At 43.4% G+C, this 11909-nt stretch overlaps 1 protein-coding gene across 3 annotated transcripts in view; it reads left to right on the forward strand.

Annotated features, from left to right (window-relative positions):
* Positions 1 to 8209, forward strand: part of LOC132566029 (zinc finger and SCAN domain-containing protein 31-like) — an 80753-nt gene extending 72544 nt beyond the window's left edge. Inside the window, exons 1-3 of one of the 3 annotated variants that reach the window (XR_009555041.1) lie at positions 3986 to 4357; positions 6993 to 7107; positions 8001 to 8209. The gene's annotated coding sequence lies outside the window, so the exon portion shown is untranslated. Of the gene's footprint in view, positions 1 to 3985; positions 4358 to 6992; positions 7108 to 8000 lie in introns of those variants that run through there. The other 2 variants (XR_009555042.1, XM_060230682.1) reach the window with 2 other exon arrangements.
* The last annotated feature ends 3700 nt before the right edge of the window (positions 8210 to 11909 follow it).

Genomic DNA, 11909 nt, shown 5'->3' on the forward strand with positions numbered 1-11909 from the left:
AGGCTCTTGTTTTATTTCAGCTTCCAACTACACCCTGCTCTTTCATGTCACCCACCCGAAACACCGTCCTTCGCCCCTACAGCTTTATTTCTCCTCCTCTCCCATGACGTTCCAGCACAATCGTTTCCGACTGTCAAAGGTGTCAAAAACTGCATTTTATCTCCCTACCTCTTCAGTCTGGGTGCAGAACATATATGGAATACCGGATTAGTATTCACCTCTCAGCTGCTGGTATTCCAAGGAGGTCTTCCATCCAAGTTCTTGCCAGGGTCGATCCTGCTGATCTTCTGAGGTCTGATGAGGTGGGGCTTGCCTGGGCTGTCCATGTTAGGACACTAAGCCTACTTTCCCAGCAGCTTCAAGTGTTCATACCATCAGTGAGAAGAAGGTGAGAGTCGTCTGTACATGTTGTGAAGAAAGAGATAAACCATCCTTCTTTCTTCTGGCAACCTTTTAAATATTTTAAAAACTGGATACACGCTGTTATCCATCCTGTCCCAGCATGGTGTTCCTGCACCACCAGTTTTGAGTCTCCCAGTCTGGATTCTTAAGAACAAAAGAAAAGCTCTGCTGAATCAGACCAGTGGTCCATCTAGTCCAGCATTTCATCTCACACAGTAGCCAGGCAGTTCCTCTGGAGGGAAAACAACAGGGCACAGAGTCCTTCATAAGAACAGGAAAGCCCTGCTGAAATCAGACCATGCAGTAGGACCACTATCAAATATAGAATCAACAGAGCTATAAGATTGGATTTGACTCTCAAGACCCTGTTGGTCACTGAGGTCAACTGGACTTGAATCAAGCTGTTCTGCAGACCAGCATGGCTTCCCCCTGATACATTCAGTCCCAAAGCAATTTATAACTGGCAGGATGCATTGACAAGTGGCTTGGTATGGTTTTGAAGTGCTCAAGACGATCTTGGAAGAAGTGAATTCTAGACCCCCCTGCCGCCACCACTAGCACAAAGTTCTTGGTAACCTTTGGTCAGTTACATCATCTTAACCTAAGGTACCTCACAATTCTGTTGTGAGAATAAAAGGGAAGAAAAGTTGACTCGCATATTCATTTATTTACAGTCTGCCTTCCTCACCAGTACTGAAGGCAGATAGGATGTTGGAGCCCCTTCCCCATGAAAAAAGGCTGAAGAGTCTGGAACTTTTCTGTTTAGAAAGGGGATGACTAAAGGGGAACAGGATTGAACAGGGGTGGCTGAACTTGCTTAACAAGAGCTGCAAAGAATCAACATCAGATGTTTGAGACCCGGAAGGAAGGAAGACAGATGGGAGGGAGGCAGAGGTGGAAAGAAAGGAACTTTAAATGCTTTGTCCAAGCTGTGGGCTGGCTTGGCTTGGAGAAGTGATTTAAAGAGATTAATGTTTTAACCAGCTGATGGGGGGTGGGGCTTGGAGAGCCGCACAATATGTGTGAATGAATCCCATGTGGCTCCTGAACTGCAGTTTGGCCAGCCCTGCTCAAGTCCAAGAAGATTTCCTGGTCCTCCAGAGTATAAGCTCCAGGTTGGGAAATTCCTGGAGATTTTGGGTGGTACAGCCTGGGCAGGGTGGGGTTTGGTGAGGGGAGAGAACTCAGCAAAACATCATGCCAGAGAGCGGACCTTCCAAAGCAGCCATTTTCTCCAGGGGAACTGATCCCCGTGGTCTGCCAATGCCAACCCTACCAGAGGGCTCACCTATACCTATGAAGAAGGGCATCAGGGAGGTGGCAGGGGGAGGAGAGGACAACGACCAGACAAGGGCAGACTTCAACCTGTTTGTAATTGTGAAGCTTCCCTGTTCCAGGCCAATAATCTTGAGAGGAGAATATTCCCAGCCCTTGAAAAAGATCTTTGTTTTGAACTTGGAAACAATCGTAGGGCAAAAGGACCTCGGCATTATCTGTATCCATCTCCTGGTCTTCTTGGGACTGGTTTTTTTGGAAAATTTTTCTTTCAGACTACTGCCTCTGCTCCCCTATGGACTCCTAGATAAATTGTCTATGTTTTGGAGCCTGAATTCCTTGTTGTTATAACTTACTTGTGATGGTTGTTTAGACTTTGTAATGTATAACTTATACAGTGGTTTAAGAACAAAGCAATAGACAAGAGCACCTTTAAGACCAACTAAGTTTTATTCAGAATGGTTTGATGATTCATTAATATATAAGTAACTCATGAATTTATACGTTCCTAGTATTTGTGGTTGTTCGGCTTAGTTAATTCACTGGGAGACCCTTGTTTGTTTTTTCTGGTCACATACACCCAGACAACACTGAACCTTACATAAATTACACCATCTCAGGCTCATTCACTTGCTCAGCTTCCAGCATTCTAAAAAAAATGTTAAAAGTTAAAGGTAGTCCCCTGTGCAAGCACCAGTCGTTTCCGATTCTGGGGTGACATTGATTTCACAACGTTTTCAAGGCAGGCTTTTTTCTAACGGGGTGGTTTGCCATTGCCTTCCTCAGTCATCTACACTTTCCCCCCAGCAAGCTGGGTACTCATTTTACCGACCTTGGAAGGCTGAGTCAACCTAAGCCGGCTACCTGAAACAAGCTTCCACAGGGATCGAACTCAGGTCGTGAGCAGAGAGTTCAGACTGCAGTACTGCAGCTTTAACACTCTATATGCCATTAAATGCCAACAATGCCCTTCAGTTCTCTACATAGGGCAAACAGGACAAACCCTGAGAAACCTGTAGGAGAACACTTCAGCCTTCCAGGGCATTCAATGGGTGACGTCAAAGTAGCTGTTTTACTGCAAAGGGACTTCAAGAACAGAATGGAAAAGGAAATTGCAGAATTACAAGTTATAATGAAGCTTGGAACAAACACCTCCCTGGGACTGACCAGGGACATCGGTTTCTTAACTCATAACATATGCAAAACCCATACTCACCAAGTAGAGCTATACTATACATCCACTGTAGGATGCGACGTATTTTTCTTTTAGAAGAGTGTATCAGAATAATGTCTTTTTTGTACTGACATGCTGGATTAAAGGATATTGGTTATCTCATGACATATGCTAAACCCATCTCCCACTGTATTCTAATATATTATTTTTTGTTTTGGCAAACTGGAATGATGTTTATAATACGATGCTACATGTTAAATTAGCTGGACAGAAACTCCCCTAAGAAAAAGACGTTCTTAGTTTAACCCATGCTTGAGGAGAAATAACACAGTTAACAGAATCTGTATTTATTACCTTGTGATGATGGACTGTCGCCATTCATTCCCCAACTCTGACATGTTTTTGCCTTTGTTGTTTTCCCACACAACTGATGCTATCCAGACCTACCTTATGATTTTTAAAAATTTGTTAATTTCACTATTTTGCCAAGCGATTCTAACTTTGTAATATTTTGCATGCTTGACCACTGCCCACCAGCTGTATGTAGCACTGCACACTGTACCGCATTTCATTATCTGATGAAGTGTGCATGCACACAAAGGCTTACATTCCGAATAAAACTTTATTGATCTTAAAGGTGGTAATGGAATGCAACTTTGTTCTAAGTGGGGACATGATGGAGGTTTATCAAATGATGCAAGAGGTGAAGAGAGAGGGCAAAGAAATCTTTTTCTCCCTCTCCCAAATTACTAGAACTCAAGGGCATCCAACTGCAAATAGTTAAACTGGACCTCCTTCCAGGGTCAGGATGCTGGATCAGATGACCCCACCTTGGCCTGACCCAGGAGGGCCGATTCTCTGGTGGAACAATGGATTCCCCAACCCAGGACTAGCCCCCTCCTCCCATGGAGGAAGTCTGGAGGCCAGGCGAGGAAGGGACTGGGGGAGCCACTTGCTCAGCCTCCTTTGCCTGAGGCTGGGGGCTGATCCAGCCTGGGGTTCCCTCCTCCCTCTTCCGGGAGTGCAGCCCCCTGAGGGGTGACTCCCGAGCAGCCTCACTCAGCTGCATTGCCGGGGGTCGCTGACCGCAGCCGGGATGAATGAAGCCCAGTCCCGCGGGCGGGGGAGGTCTTTACGGGGGCAGGAGCTTTCTTAGGGCCTTTCTCTGCAACCTTGAATGGGTTAAAACAACCGAGCAGTTTGCTAGAGAAGCCGACAAGGGTAGGGGGCGGAGAGAAGGAGGGGGGCTCCAGACGCAGAAGAGCGCGGGAAGGTCCCCTCCCAGTCAGTCTCCCCGGAGAGGGATTCCGCTCTCGCCGTGTTCGGGGCAGGGGCCCTTTTAAACCCTTTCCAAAGGTGAAGTTCTTCCCTGTCCGGGTTTCCCTTTGTCAGCCCCGGGGGGTCCGGAGGCGCCTGCCTTGGAGAGGGGGGGGGTCTGCAGGGCTTGCAAGGCGGCTCTTTCCCGGGTGGCCTCTGGGGGATCGGGACCCGCCAGGCAGCGGGGAGGTGAGGATGGGGGAACACCCCAGGCCAGCAGCATCCCTGCATCCTACCCTGCTGGAGGGTGGAAGGAGTTTATCCGAGATAGACTGCTAATACTTTTATATTTTTAAAGTGTTTTTTGTACTGTATTATCTGGTGCGTTTTCTCGGTTCTCGAGCCCCATTCTGGAGAGAGGGAACAGGATATCAATGGGATTGAGTAAATATCCTCCACGGTGTCCCTTGCAGGGGGTGAAAGGCCGGATCTGAGTTTTGTAAACCAAAATATATTCTGAGCCATGGAGGGCAGAGGGAGGCCCCATAAGATGTCGATCATATGGGAAGAGTCATTCATGCTGATTGGCTGCCCCAGATATTGCATTTCTGGGCCGCATTCCCCCCAATCTGCAGGGGTTTTTTTGTGGGGGGGGGCGGGTTATTTATGTACATTAAATTATAGAACAGAGTTTATGTCCAGTGACATCTTTAAGACAAAATCGTATTCAAGGTATAAGCTTATGTGTACAAGTATTCTTTTTCAGAATAGTCCAGGTTTTTGCATTATGTAAGAAAGGAAATAACAGTCTGTACCTGTTCAGATTTCTTCCAAATATTGATGGAGTCTCATTACATGTGGCTTAAGGTGATACCTTCAGTGATGATAGATTCAGGTGGGTAGTCATGCTTGCACATGAAAGCTTATACCATGAATAAAACCTTTTTGGTCTTAAACAGGAGCAACAAGCTAAGTCTACAGGGTCAACAGCTGTATGGATCCAATTAAGGGGCAACAAGGACTGAAGCAATAAATATGTTAAAATAGGAGATAAGTGTGTAAGAGAACCTTTTCTAATTATGGTGAAATTAACTGAGATTCCTTTTGATGCCCCATTCATTTCCTTTCAAGCATGAAGGTAACAGGCAGCATTTTTTCTTTTTAGTTTGGGTGGAGTGCAGTATATTTCAAGTTTCATTGCATGGATGTTGGAACCAAGGAACAGAAAATATTGAAGAATTTCAATTTCTTCATCAGCAGCAGTTTCCGCATTTCTCCACTAGTCATTACTTTTGTCTTCCTGATGGTCGGCTGTAATCTCCCTTTAGCATTTTCTGCTGTAGCCTTCACTAATAATGATTTCAAGTTTTCACTACTTTCTGCCAGTAATGTGGTGTCATCTGCATATCTCAGATTCTTAATGTTCCTTCTCCCATTTTCATTCCACCGTCCTCTAAATGTCAGCGAGCTAAAATCCATTCTAGTCTGGCAGCCTTACGCATGGGAAACCATTCTGTTTCTCCGTATTCTAACAGTGGCCTCTTGCCCAGAGAACAGGCAGGGCTGGCCCGTTTACTAGGCAGCCTTAGGTGGCTATCTGGGGTGCGGCCCTGGGAAGGGCACCAGTTTGGCCCTCCCACCCGACCTTCCTTCTGCAATGAGGGAAATACCTGGCAAAGGAAAGGGCAGCAGCAGTGCTCCTGTGCCTCAGAGCAAGCCATGAGGCTGCTGTCGTGTCAGAAATTTTGTGATATTTTTCTATACTGTGTGCTCCCCCCCCCTTTTTTGTATTTTGTAAAGTGCATATTTAATGGTTACATTTGGAAGTGATTCACCGTTATTAATTTATTTCTTACAATGAGTTATTAATTTTGTTTTTTTTGTTATTTTCCACAATTGTTTTGGGCATTTGCAGAGAAATATATTAGCCTACGTGCTAAAAATATACAGAATTTTACTAGCATCAGCATAGTACGAACTGAAAACAGAGTCCTGATGAATAAATTCTAGAAAGGGTTCCCATGTGGTATAGAACTTAGGGACAAAGTGGGGGTTGTGTATGCGGTAAATGTGATCTGAAAGACTCTCCATAACAAAAAATATCCGAGATAGTTTTAAACCAATTATGGATAAGGGGAGGATGAGCAGATTTCCAAGTGCGTGCTATGGTGAGTTTGGCTGCTGTTATTAATAAAAAGATATCTTTTCTTGATCCCAGGAGTCAAAAGCATGGATGCACGGTAAGCCTTGAATCCCAAGCTGGTTATCTTCTGAAATTATCTTCTATGAATTACAAGCTGATTTATCTCTCCTTCGCTCTTTTAACTGATGTGAATTTGCAGTATGATCTCAAGTGCCTCTTCCTTTTGTGAATCCATGTGGAACATTTCTCTTTCATTATATGACCACAGGTTTGGTTGTAAAATGTTGAGCACTTGACTTGCATGAGGAATTAATACAGTGGTTCAGTACTCGCTACAGTCTTGGATGTCTCCATTTTTGGAACTGGAATGTAAAGTGAGCATTTCCCCTCTGTGGGCCATTCTTTTGTTTTCCATCTTTGTTAGCAGATTCTTGTTAAGATTTTGATGGACTCCTTTTCTGTGGCTTGGAATACCTCCCCTGATATCCCATCTACTCCTGGTGATTTTTTCTCCTGGTGATTTATAATGCTTCAGTGATTTGTTCCTATCTTTTCTTAGATATTTCTGCTTCTAGACAGTTCAGAAGTCTGGGAAGAAAACCCAACCCTGGTTCTTGCCCCTGTGGTTAAAGCAGCTCTGATGGTGGAGTCAGTGATGAGGAGTCTGGGAGTCGGTCAGGATCCATATCCCACCCCCTGCTCCATTCCTTCTCTAACCCCTCTCCCTTGCTATTGTTTCAGATGTGGGGAGGATCTGTGAAGTTGGAAGCAAAGTAGTCTGGGACAGAAGGAGCTCCATCAGAGGAAGGTCAGAGGACGCAGGCCCAGGAGCATACCGGAGAGGCCATGTCAAGTGGTAAGGGGGCCTCCTGCCCAGAGGGGATTGGGACATGTAGTGAAGTTGTTGAGCAGAAGCTTCAGGACAGGAGAAAAGGGAAATACTTCTACATAGAATGGAGTTCTGGGGGAAAGTGCCCTAGGATGTTGCGATGGCCACTTCAGTTTAAGGGGAAGTATGTAGATTCATGGAAAGCAATTCCATTCTTATTTACATTAATGAAAATATTTATATCACAGCTTCCTTCCATTAGAAAGACACAAGGTCTCTCAAAAAAGGAAACGGAGAACAAATCTGGGTGCAGCCTTAGCCAAGGTGAATCAGTGGAACCTCCATGTTTTCTTTTTTTTATTATTTAAATTTTATTGAGAATTTTTTAATAAATAACACACCCCAACATGGGGAACCAAACAAGAAAAACACTGCCACTTACAATAAAGTTGTACGCATCTCTTATGTCTATACACCGATACACATCTTATACTACATACATATCAATACGACATTCATCAGTGGGTTGGACCAATACAAAAGTTAGTAGATCGTAAAATTCACATACTTTGCCGGTAGTTTACCAAATATAGTATCATTGTTATTCACATAATCAAGAAAACATAACCATTTCTCTAAAAACCAGTCTCCCGCCTTTACATTATCTGATAGAGTGATACAAGTTGTTATTTTGTCTTGGATTAGAATATCCCATATTTTATTACACCAATTCTGAAGAGGGGGACTTTTGGCTTGCTTCCAATAAATGGCTATAGTGATCTTACCAGCTAACAAAAGTAATGCGACTAGTTCTTGTTTCAAATTTGAGAGCCCAGAATCAGGCCATAAATTTAGCAAAACCACTGCAGGTGTCAATGGGATACTAACCCCAACTATTTCTGATATTATTTCCTGAATAGATCTCCAGAATATTTTTATTATCGGGCATTCCCACCAGCAGTGGATAAACGTACCCAGTTGCCCGCAGCCCTTCCAGCAGTCCGGGTCAGCCTTCGCCCTGCCCTTGAAGAGTTTATAAGGAGTCACATACCATCTCGCAAAGATTTTATAATTTTGCAATCGGAAATAGAGCGATTTGGATTTAAATAAAGAAGATATCCAAAGCTTACCCCATTGGTTATCATTGATTGAAATTTGACAGTCTTTTTGCCAACTATTCTGATGGTTAGAAGTACCTTTCCAGATATTTTGATTTAGAAGAGTATAGATCATAGAGTTAACTCCTTTTATAGAGGTGCTACCTTTATTAATTAATTTCTCAATCGGGTTTAGTGATCTGTTATGCATCATAATGGGTATTACTTGATGCAACGCATGGTGTACTTGAAGATATTGATACCACGGAATAGAGGTCTTAAATTTGCTTTCCAATTGAGAATGGGAACATAATTTTCCATTAATTGAAATATCCGTGAGTTTGAATATATTGTTCTCCCTCCACACTCTAAATTGGGATATGTCTTTGCCCGGGGGAAACCAAGGCTGTCCCAGGAATGCCATTACTGGAGAAGAAGCTGGGGAAATAGCATTTCTCCATTGGTCCCAAAGTTGTAAAGTGTATTTTAAAAAGGGGTTTGAAATGACATACTCCTTTCTTTCTGCTTTCGGATACCAAACGAATTCGTGTAAAAGCAGGCTAGGTAAATTAGCCTTTTCAATTTGAACCCACGCCGGGCTCGAAAGCGGAGACGCATATAGCACAATATATCTCAGCTGCGCTGCCAAGAAATACTTATCTAATAGTGGAGCCGCCAAGCCTCCCATACTATATGGTTTAGCCAAGAGTGACAACGCTATTCTGGGCTTTCGGTTGTTCCAGAGAAAGGCAGTCCATTGCGACTGCCATTTGGAGAGTTCCTTCTTAGGCACCGGGATCGGAAGATTTTGAAATAAAAACAAAAAACGTGGAAGCAAGAACGATTTAAAGAGATCTATTTTTTCTAGCAAAGAAAAATTTAATTTAGACCACTCTTTCAAAGTAGATGTCATAAAGATACATGCTGGACCGTAATTGGCTTGAAATAGATCTTCCAGATTCAGTGGAACCAGAATACCTAAATGTCGCCATGATTTGGTCACCCATTTAAAAGGCAAAGAGGATTTAATCTTTTCCTGGAGACCTAAGGAAATATTGATGGGATAAATTTCTGATTTAGTAAAATTTATTGAGAATCCTGAATGAGAACTAAATTCATCTAGTTTGAGTTTGAGGTGCGTTAAAGAAGTAAGGGGATTAGTTAAATAAAAAACCATATCAAAGATTTCAGGTTTTCACGGCTGGTAACATCATTAGGGTTTGTAGAATCTTTCAGGCTTAAGTGCCGTGTTCTACTGGAGAAAGTTTTCCTTCCAGACATTTCGTTCTCAGCTGCGGAGAACATCCTCAGTGGCGTTGCAGCCGGAGCAGGCGCTCTGACCTTCTTGGCTGCTGTACATTGAGTGGGCCCATTTTGAAATGATTAGACATTTTGCGGCAAAAAAACAAGCCAAGGGCAATAAGCCCAACTATCAAAAAACAAAAAAACCTGCTTCTATCCGGAGCACAACTGCCCCTCACCAATACCAGCTCAAATACAAAGAAACGCTGATAATTGTGAGGGTGTTAAGTTTCTATTGACTAGGAGAACTATACAAGAAGAACAAGTAAAACACAACACTTTCCCCTCCCTCGGGGCTCAGTTCCACAGACCCCCTAACTTTAGGAGAACAAGGGAGAAATACTCTTGGTACTCCCTTTAAGTGAAACCTCTTGGTTAGTCCAGGGGAGCAAATACAGCACTACTTTCAATTATACCCACTCATTATTGCAACTCCTTCACAGCCCCCTTGTAACAGAATACAAAAAGACACAACCAAACTTATGTTCTCATAGGATCAGATCTGGAACAACAACTATATGATTGTTGAACTTCTTCAGGAAGATTTCTACTGTTTCTGCAACAATTAAAATAAGACAACACAGTAGGTATGGCATTTTGTAGAATAAGAAATGATAAAATATCTACACAGCTAATAACGCTCATAATACCCCCCCCCCCAATTCATTCTACAATTATTAACTCAGGTAACTGGTGTTTAATATATGCCTAATATTCACACCACTCATCATATATTCACCTTCAAGCATCCCCATGTCCTCTCTCACAACCAACTGTCAAGAGAAAAACCCTTGATGGCAAAACGTAATTAATGAAGCTCAGTAATCTTCAGGCATCACTTCATGTCCAATCAAAGCCAGGCATCCATCCCAATCGTTACCCATACAACACACTCCCATCCAAAATCACTTATTTTGCCACATACCATTGATCCATGCAGAATTAAAACGACCCAAATATACAAGCACTCACACACATACCACCACTCTATATAGCATACGTCTCCCCCAATCACTAACCCATCCGCTCCTCCATATCGCACTCACACAGCAGACAAGCAATTTACACTCACCCCTCTTATAACCAATCATATAGCTACCGTCTCTCGCTTTCGCAACCCCAAGCCTTTCCCCGTCGATCATTTAGTTCCCCTTTGCTTCTCACATACTACCATTCAATATATCACGTGACTCCCACAAACGCTATCCCATATGCCTAGCTGCTTCCTACTCCCACCTTTCTACACTCACACAACAAACAGCCGAATTACAATTGCCCCTCCTGTCATAGCCTTTCATGTAGCGTCCGTCTCCCTCTTTTGCACCCCCAGGCACTCACCCGCCGCTGGTTTAACTCCCCTTCCCCCACCGTATAGAGAACGCCTTCACCCTCCGCTCATTTGTCGTGCCTCCCTTTCATGTAGAGATCCAATCATACCTCAGTCACTCAAAACGCCACTATAGCAACAGCACCTTAAGACTATACATTGCTGTTGTTTCAAGTTTTAATGGCCCACGAAAAAAGGCGCAAATGCATCCCGAATGACGCCACCACTTCTCTTGTCCCTCAACGTCTAACAGTAACGATGCCTACGTTATCTGTCATAAAATACCGAACGAAGGCAAAGCCTGAGAACAATATAAGGTGCATCCAACTTAGAACCTTTCAAATTTATAAATAGAATAAACAAAATAGTTACCCCTTTTACCATTCTAGTGCGATCATTTATGTGACATACTTCTCTCACTCTCGCTTCCTTACACACACACCCGGAATTCATTTTATTTCCACTCATACCTCGCTTAAAAAATTGCTTTAGTCACCAATTCATTTATCAGTTCACATCCAAACTTACTAAACCAAACACAGCTCACCCACTCAAACTGCAACTCATCTAGCAAGCACTTTACGTCTAAACAGAGCTGTTGCTTCCAAAATTAACGGCCCATACAAATAGCTGCTCAAACTTTCAAGAGAGCGCCGCCATTTCGTCTGCAAGAGAAAGTCTTCCATTTATGGCGCCAAATACCAAAGTATTTTTATTACATTTTTGGAAGTCCCATTAGTCTCTTGCCAGCAGGTTTTCTCCAGGACGGGCATTTTTCACTAGTTCCTCCTCCTCTGCAGGCGTCAATTTCAGCGCTAGAGAATTCAGTAGCGCCTTCCCTGTCTCTGCATCGGACGCTTTAAACATGGCACCATTTTAAAAACGAGGATATCTGATGCAGGGCTCCACCTGAAGCGGATGTTAGCAGCGTGTAGTCTAGATACGAAGAGCCAGAGTTTCCTTCGTTTCAGGAGGGCTTCAGGTGGGAGATCTAATAAAGCCTTCACCTTTTTTCCTTTGTAATCTAAGGCTCCGTGTAGTCTGACCTCTCTTAGGATCACATCCCTTGCCTTGGGGAAAACAAAGTTCACTAACACGTCCCT

This window comes from Heteronotia binoei, chromosome 2 (assembly GCF_032191835.1).
Source record: "Heteronotia binoei isolate CCM8104 ecotype False Entrance Well chromosome 2, APGP_CSIRO_Hbin_v1, whole genome shotgun sequence".
Taxonomy (NCBI): domain Eukaryota; kingdom Metazoa; phylum Chordata; class Lepidosauria; order Squamata; family Gekkonidae; genus Heteronotia; species Heteronotia binoei.